A 7,628-nucleotide genomic window follows, 5' to 3' on the forward strand; every position below is an offset into this window, starting at 1 on the left:
CTCTGAGTCTTCTTCAGTTTCAGACTCAGAGGTAGAATGGTCACTTTCAGTTTTTTCAATCTCAGATGAACTTGCCTTTCTTTTTTTGGTTTTTTTACTTTCTTCTTTTTTTTTCTTTTTTCTTTATTTCTTTCATTTTTTCCTTTGCTTCACCCATCTTTACAACCCCTGAAACATTAGAAATTGTAGTTAGCAGCATTCAGGTAAATAAAATACACCCAAGATATTTTGTTCACTTACCATATGGTCCTCCATTTCTCCCCTCATTCTTTCGACCAACTATTCCTTAGTTCAGTTGGCAATCCAGGGTTCTGGAGGTCTTTCTTCCCTCTTCTTGTCTTTGTTTTTTGAAAGATGAAAGTAAATTATTATCAGGACAAAGAGGCAGCCATCAATGCCTTTTTTTTTCACCTTGTAATCCGTTATACCCTTGACGATAAAACTCAAAACATGTCCTCCCCAGTTCCGCTATGTTATTGTGTCCATCTCAAAAATTGGAGCCAGATGAACAGGTGAGATTTTGTTTATTGTCATTGGTAATAGGAACGCCATCTGTATATAGAGGATGAAAATCCTCTTGAACATGATGCGATCCTGTTCATTATCAACGGCAATAGCCATCATCTCATTTGTTAGATTTTTGAGGGTCTTACCTTGGAATCTTCTATAAATTTGTTTGTCATCTTAGAAAGTTTCTTATAATTGACTTTCTGATGAAATGTATCTCCTACAAAAAGAAAAACAACATAGTATGAAAATCAGTTCAAATACACCCAAGCATCAATTGAAATACAACTGAATATGGCTCATATACACCTATAATTTTTAGCGAGTTACCTGACGCATTGATGCCAAGCGTAGCCCCTATTGTTTTTTGTCTTATTTTAAATGAACCATAGCCGGTTTCCAGTTTGTTTTTCCCTAATTTGAAGGAGTTAGCCAACTCCCTTAATATTTGGTGATGCACCCTCAGCGGTGGGATGTGCATCAGGCCGCCAAATCCCAAATCCCTAACTATTGTTTTCTTCTCCTCACTCATGTTTGTGAATTTCTCACTTAACAAGTGTGTTGCACACTTAAGGTCCTTGGTTTGCTGTAAACAAAACAAAGCAAAATTATAGTCAGTTATATTTCTATTAAATAAAACTGATTTCACCTAAGACATATATTTGTTCTTACATTTTTTCCAACTTGGTTTCTGGCTGCCATTGTTTCTGAAATGAAAAATACACCCATAGATATCAGTAAGATACACCCATAGATATGAGTCAGATACACCCATAGATATGACTCAGATACACCCATACATATTATTCAACATATTATTCAGATACACCTATACATATTATTCAGATATACCCATAGATATGAGTCAGATACACCCATAGGTATGAGTCAGATACACCCATAGATATCAGTCAGATATTACTCAAACATGCATTAATATACAAGGTCAAGCAATATACACCCGTGGACAAGCAAATATTAGAACAGTTGCAAGTGATCACTATATTACAGTATATCAGTTCATAAATATACACTGAACAAAATATTCCATATACACCCACCAAATCAAGCAATATACTTCCAAAAATCAATTACCAGAAGAACTAAAACAACAAGAACAGTAACACCTAGAACAACTAAGAAGAACAGTATAACCTAGAACCAAGAATAACACTAAAACCTAGAACAAGTAGAATATTAAAAACTGTAAAACCTAGAAGAACGTAGAAGAACAGTAAAACCTACAACAACGTAGAAGAACAGTAAAACCTAGTTCTTCGTTTTCGAAATCTGAAAAATATACAGGATGAGTAAAATAGTAACGTAACGTACCTTGAGTATTATAACTTTGCTTTTTCTGGAGATTCTTGATCGAGAGTTCTATGTTGTGTTGATGGAGAGTTCGAATCTTCGCGACGATTGTTATCTCTGGCGTTTGCAATGTTGCTCGAAAATGGAACGGTTGTGTTTTCTTTGAATGACTTGTAGAAGTGGGAGAGTGCGCCATCAAGGAGCGGTTTTCGCGAAGCGCGAGTGTTGAGTAGAGCGCGTGAATGTTACGCTTCATTCAAACTAATTCAGTGCGCATGTGCAAGGAGTATAGACTGAGAGCTTGTATGACTTGTAAAGCCTTTTTACTTGTATGTGTAGCAGGTCCGTAAATAAAATCACTATTATATAAGTCATTTAATTTAAAATAACATAATTTGGGATTATATAATCACAAACAAATTAGAAAATTATCATAGTTGCTTCTTCAATCTTCATTGCATTGTTCATTGCTGCAACTGTCAAACAAAAACTCCATTAATTCGTTGCATGCCATCCATTCCAAATTCAAATTCCAATTCCAATTCCAATTCCATTCAACTATTCAAAAGCCAAAACTTTGAAAACCTCAAAATACATTGAATCTTCTTTAATTGAAAAAGAAGCTTCCTCCCAATAACACCAAGCTTGGAATAACATTCACACCTGCTTTGCCTACCACCACATGAAACGAAAATAAAAACCTAACCCTCAAAAGAAATCACATCAAAGTTTCCGCAAAGAAAAAATTGACACGAACCCCACTAATCTCCTTTCTCGCTTTCTCTACAATAGTGATATCTGTCACCTTCAATTGCGACTTTGCAGTTTGCACCACTTTACCGCATTGCAACTTTCTCTTTCGTGTGTATATGAATCAAGTTGGTGGGACAAAGGGCCCAGTGGTGGAGGACGAGGAGCCGGAGGCTGTGGCTGAGGCTCAAGAGAAGAATGAAGCAGTGGAATTTAGTGGTGAACAGAAGCAGCCACCTGTGGAGAATCCAATGGAGGAAGACTCAGTCACTACCACCCCTGCTACAGTTTTTTGCATTAGGCTTAAGCAACCAAAGTCCCATTTGCTCCACAAGATGAGTGTCCCTGAAGTTTGCCGCAATTTCAGGTATATATGCATATGCACTGCTAGATTCTATCTCAGTTCCCTGTATTTATTTCCTGGTACTCGTTGAATTTGCCTTGTTGGTGTTGAACTGTTTGTAATTTGATTTTCTCATTCTTTTCCCTTGTTTTTTTGTGTCATTTAACTGGGATCACCATATCTTCAGTAAGATTAAGATTTGAGTATGTTTTCCTTTCTTCCTTTTTCAAATAATCCTTGAAAAAAGGTAAATAAATAAATAAAGAAGGGAGCTCGAGTAGAGATGATAGTGATACTGGATAAGTGTGTAAGTATTAAGTAATTTTGCTGTGAAAATTTTCTGTGATGAAGATTTTTGTTGCTTTTAGGAGTTTCAGGCAGGCTGCAAGTTATATTGTTTAAGGATTCCGAGGTTTTCTATTATGGCATCTTTTGATTTTAAATTATAAGAACTTCGTGATTTGATGCTTATGTAGTGTAGAGTGTAGACTGATTTTGCAGTCTATGATTCTGTTGGTGTGAAACTGAGATTATGTTTTTGATCTCCTAAGAACCTTGTGTAGAGCGAATTGGGTTGTGTTTATTTTCTGAAAGAACTTATTGATCGCGTGTCTTTTTCGCAGTGTAGTTTCCTGGTGTGGAAAACTGAATGCTATAGCTTGTGCCTCTGAAACATGTGCTAGAATTCCCAGGTTAGTGTACACTTGTTATCCAGTGCCTGTGTTTCTCACCTTATCTTTGATCATGTACTAAATGTTCTGTTGCCAACATGTCTATTAGTTTGGGTAACTGATGATCTTCTGTAATGGCTCTTGCTTTTTCTGGTCTTTTGTTTTCATAGCTCAACTGCAAATCCACCATTTTGGATCCCTATACATATTGTGATCCCAGAGAGGCCTACTGAATGTGCAGTATTCGATGTCCTAGCAGGTATTTTAATTTCATTACTTCCTTTTACCGGAGGAGTTCTACTTATTTGGACTCAACCATCTCAAGTAAGTGAGGGTTACATAAGTGGGTACTGCAATAAAAATTTATAGCACAAGATAGTAGTTTTAGTATAATAATATAGTTAGAAGTTCTCTGCCATGGGTTTTCCTATGACCATAGATTTCGTTAACATTTTCTATTCAGCTTCCTGTATGATTGAGCAGATTATCAAAATCTTTGGATGAAAAGGAGATTTGACTATATAGTATAGATTAGTCCTAGGAAGCTAATTTAATTAATTGACTTGATACTTGTGTCTGCTGGTGGGATGATACTTTTTTTCGGCCTACGTTTCAGCTTCTCTTGCTTTTCCATTCCTAATACATGCTTTGCTTGTTTGATTATTGTTACTGTTTTCTTGTCCCTTCAGGGGCCAGCTAATCTTGTACGTGATACTAGCTACTGGCAGCTTGAGCATGAGTGGCGACAAGATATTGCAGTTGTTACAAAGTGGCTATCAGGGGTGTCTCTGGTATGCAACTTACGTTTTCACTGTTTATAGTTTCTCTGCATTATTTTTCAAGAATTCTTATAAACATTTCAGTTACACTTTTGATGGCGTTAAATCTTATGTAGATATGTAAGGAATGAGAGGAAGATTCTAAAGAAGATTTTCTTTAAAAAATGTTTACATAAAAAGCATTTTAGAAATAATTTTACTAAAGGCAGATAGGTAATTTTTTTTAATTCTTCCAAAACTCTGATTGTGAGTTTGTAACTGTCAAGAAAAATTTAAGAGAAAGGTTTTGAGGTATTAGTGAAAATTCCATTATCCATAATTCAACCATAAAGTCATTGTACTAGGGTAAAGTTTGCACTTTAACAAGCATGTATGTGTTTGCAGTTTAATTTTTGTTTAATTTAAATATAAATTAATTACTTTCTGTAAAAATCAGTATAGGTGGCTTTCATCTAAGTCTAGCTGTGCCGCCAATTCAAAGTCAATATTTGAGGAAAAGTTTATTTCTCAACAGTTTCAAACCTCAGGTCAATTCTTTTCACGCCTAGTTTTATGAATTCTTTCAGTTATTCTCTTAATCTTTCATTTTACATGTTCATTTGTTTCTAATTAATAATGAGCTCAAATACGTCATTTTTATATATCTGACACTTGGAGTTATTTTTATTTCAGCTAGATGGCTCAATTTTCTTTGTGTGTGTTCTGTGTTCTCATCAGGCTCCGTTCAACTTCACTGGTCACAGTGGCCTCATTGCCAGAATGCAGCACCAGCTAGATGGTTTTGCACAAGTAAAGGGCTACTGGGTTGTGGACCCAGTGGCATTATGGATGCTGATGCTATCATCATGGACAGTGGTGCCATGCATGTCGCAGGTGTGCCAATTGTAAATCCATCCACCGTTGTTGTTTGGGAGGTTATGCCTGGTCCTGGAAATGGTTTCCAAGCAACTCAAAGACAAGTATCAATAACTGTGCCCCACCTCTTAGTCCACCAAACTGGAGCGGATTTGCCCCTTTAGCTGCCTATTTGTTTAGTTGGCAAGATTATCTGATATCTGAAGAAAAGTGAGGGAAAAAGCTAACAGACCAAAATATTGGGGATTCTATACCACTTCACTGCTCCCCAGTTTCGAATTTTTCAGCATATGTGAGTCCTGAAGCTGCAGCGCAATCTTCTGCAGCCACGACATGGGGCTCTGGTGTAACAGCAGTAGCCTTTGATCCAACTCGAGGTGGCTTCGTGATAGCTGTTGTGATTATTGAGGGTATGGACCTGATTCTGAGTTGATATTTTTTGCTATTTATTCATTCTAATAGATTCATTAAATTATTCTCATACCAAAATTTGCATCCCCATTGATTTTACTCTCTTAAATTAATATCAAATGATATTAGTGATACTAATGGAACTGATTCAAGTAACAAGCTATCTTTTATTCCCCCTCCTGGCCTCCTAATACTGGTGCTTCCACACACACTATTCTCCACACATGCATCCCTTGGCCCACACATGCAGGTAACTTTGTGTTTGCTCATTCAAGAGTCAGTACTTTCTTGAAGACAAATTAAACTAGATATAATTAGTATTTCGTGAACGTTATATGGTGATGTTATTTCCTATTACTGATTTAGTGATTAAGTAGTGTGTCAAGTTTGTGTCGGTCATGAAAAGATAATATACATGTTCTTTTTAATTTCTTTTTGGTGCATTAAAATTTGAAGTCTATTCTTAGACAAACTTGTGAAGAGAGAGAGAGAGAGAGAGGAGAGAGAGAGAGTTGAATCAACATGCATCAACATCTTTGGTATGATCTGGTTACAGGGAAGTTGAATCAGCAATTATAATACCCCCTCTTTCCCCCTCCCTTCAAAAACTAATGAAAACTAATAAGGCATAACAAAACTAATAATCCATGATCTGGTTACAGGGATACATGATTCAGCAATGATAATAACCCCTCTCTCTTTCCCCCTCCCTTCAAAAACATTTTAGCATATGAGTTCAGCAAGAATCTTAGAAAGTACACAGACAGTTTCTTTAGTCCCTTTAATATAAGGCAATTTCATACCTCGTGGCAATTTGATACCTTGAGGTAATTTCATAGGCAATTTCTGGTCTTTAGCTTTGTCACATGCTTTTGCAGCTTGTTTCAAAGCCTCACAAAGTTTCTTGGATTCATTATCCTCTTTGGAATTTGAAGTTTCTTGGATTGGTCTGTCTGTATGATCCTTTCTTTTTTGCAAATTGAAGTCTTCTCTTAAATCAAATTGAGTGCAAGTAAATAGTAAGAGGAAAAAAAACAGGTTCATATGAATTGGAGACTACTCTCTTGTTCATTACATGTAGATTACTTTGCTTCATTGGTTTTGACAAATCAGAGTACATGGATAAGAAACTATAGATAAAATCTAGAATATCCAAATCTGTACTTCTTTGTGAAGTGATTTTCTGATTGGTGCTTCATTTAATTTTTATTTTCATTTTTGCTAATAATCGTGCTTACTACGGCTTGGTTTGGTAAAGTTTTTACTTTTTGAAAGTAGCTTATGAAAGCTGTCTTTTAAAAGACAGCTTTTTAAAAGCTGCAGCACTTGCATTTGGTAAAATCAAATTAAAAATGACTTTTAATAAGTATAAGCATCATAATTGTGTTTGGTAAAATAGCTTTTAAAACTTACAAAAATTATAATAAACATGTTTATAACGAAGAATAATTTATTTTTTCAAATTCTTTAAAATTTTATATAATATTTTAAAATAAAATAATTTTAAAATAAAAAATTCATAATAAACATAAATATAATAAACTTTTATTTTTTAACTTTAAAATTTTAGATAAGTATCATGAAAATTTATTTTATCCTAAACATTATCATTAAAAGTACTAAATTACCTAACTCAAATTTTAGAGACTATTGGTTTAAATATTTACTTGATTGTACTAATATAAATAGAGTTATCATTAGCCAATAATAAAATTTGTATGTAATCCAGTGTTAGTACTGGGTACATCTATTATCCACCTATATATATTGGCTCACCTTTACTTACAGATCACAAAAAATAGGACACATATCTCAAATAAACTACTCTTATGATTATATATCTATATTTAGATATGTATATACATGTTATTATAATTTTGACTAATGTTCATGCAAGAAAAATTTTATGATTGGTTTTCATAAACCAAGTCATCCTCTTCACATTTCAAAGTACAGATAAAAAACAAACAAACATAATAGATCTACCGAAAAAATACAAAA

General features: G+C 34.6%; 1 pseudogene; it reads left to right on the top strand.

The window, feature by feature from the left end:
• Positions 1 to 2,332: 2,332 nt before the first annotated feature.
• On the top strand, positions 2,333 to 7,086 carry LOC130955576 (mediator of RNA polymerase II transcription subunit 16-like; annotated as a pseudogene).
• Positions 7,087 to 7,628: the final 542 nt, after the last annotated feature.

The sequence above is a fragment of the Arachis stenosperma genome, chromosome 10 (assembly GCF_014773155.1).
Source record: "Arachis stenosperma cultivar V10309 chromosome 10, arast.V10309.gnm1.PFL2, whole genome shotgun sequence".
NCBI lineage: Eukaryota > Viridiplantae > Streptophyta > Magnoliopsida > Fabales > Fabaceae > Arachis > Arachis stenosperma.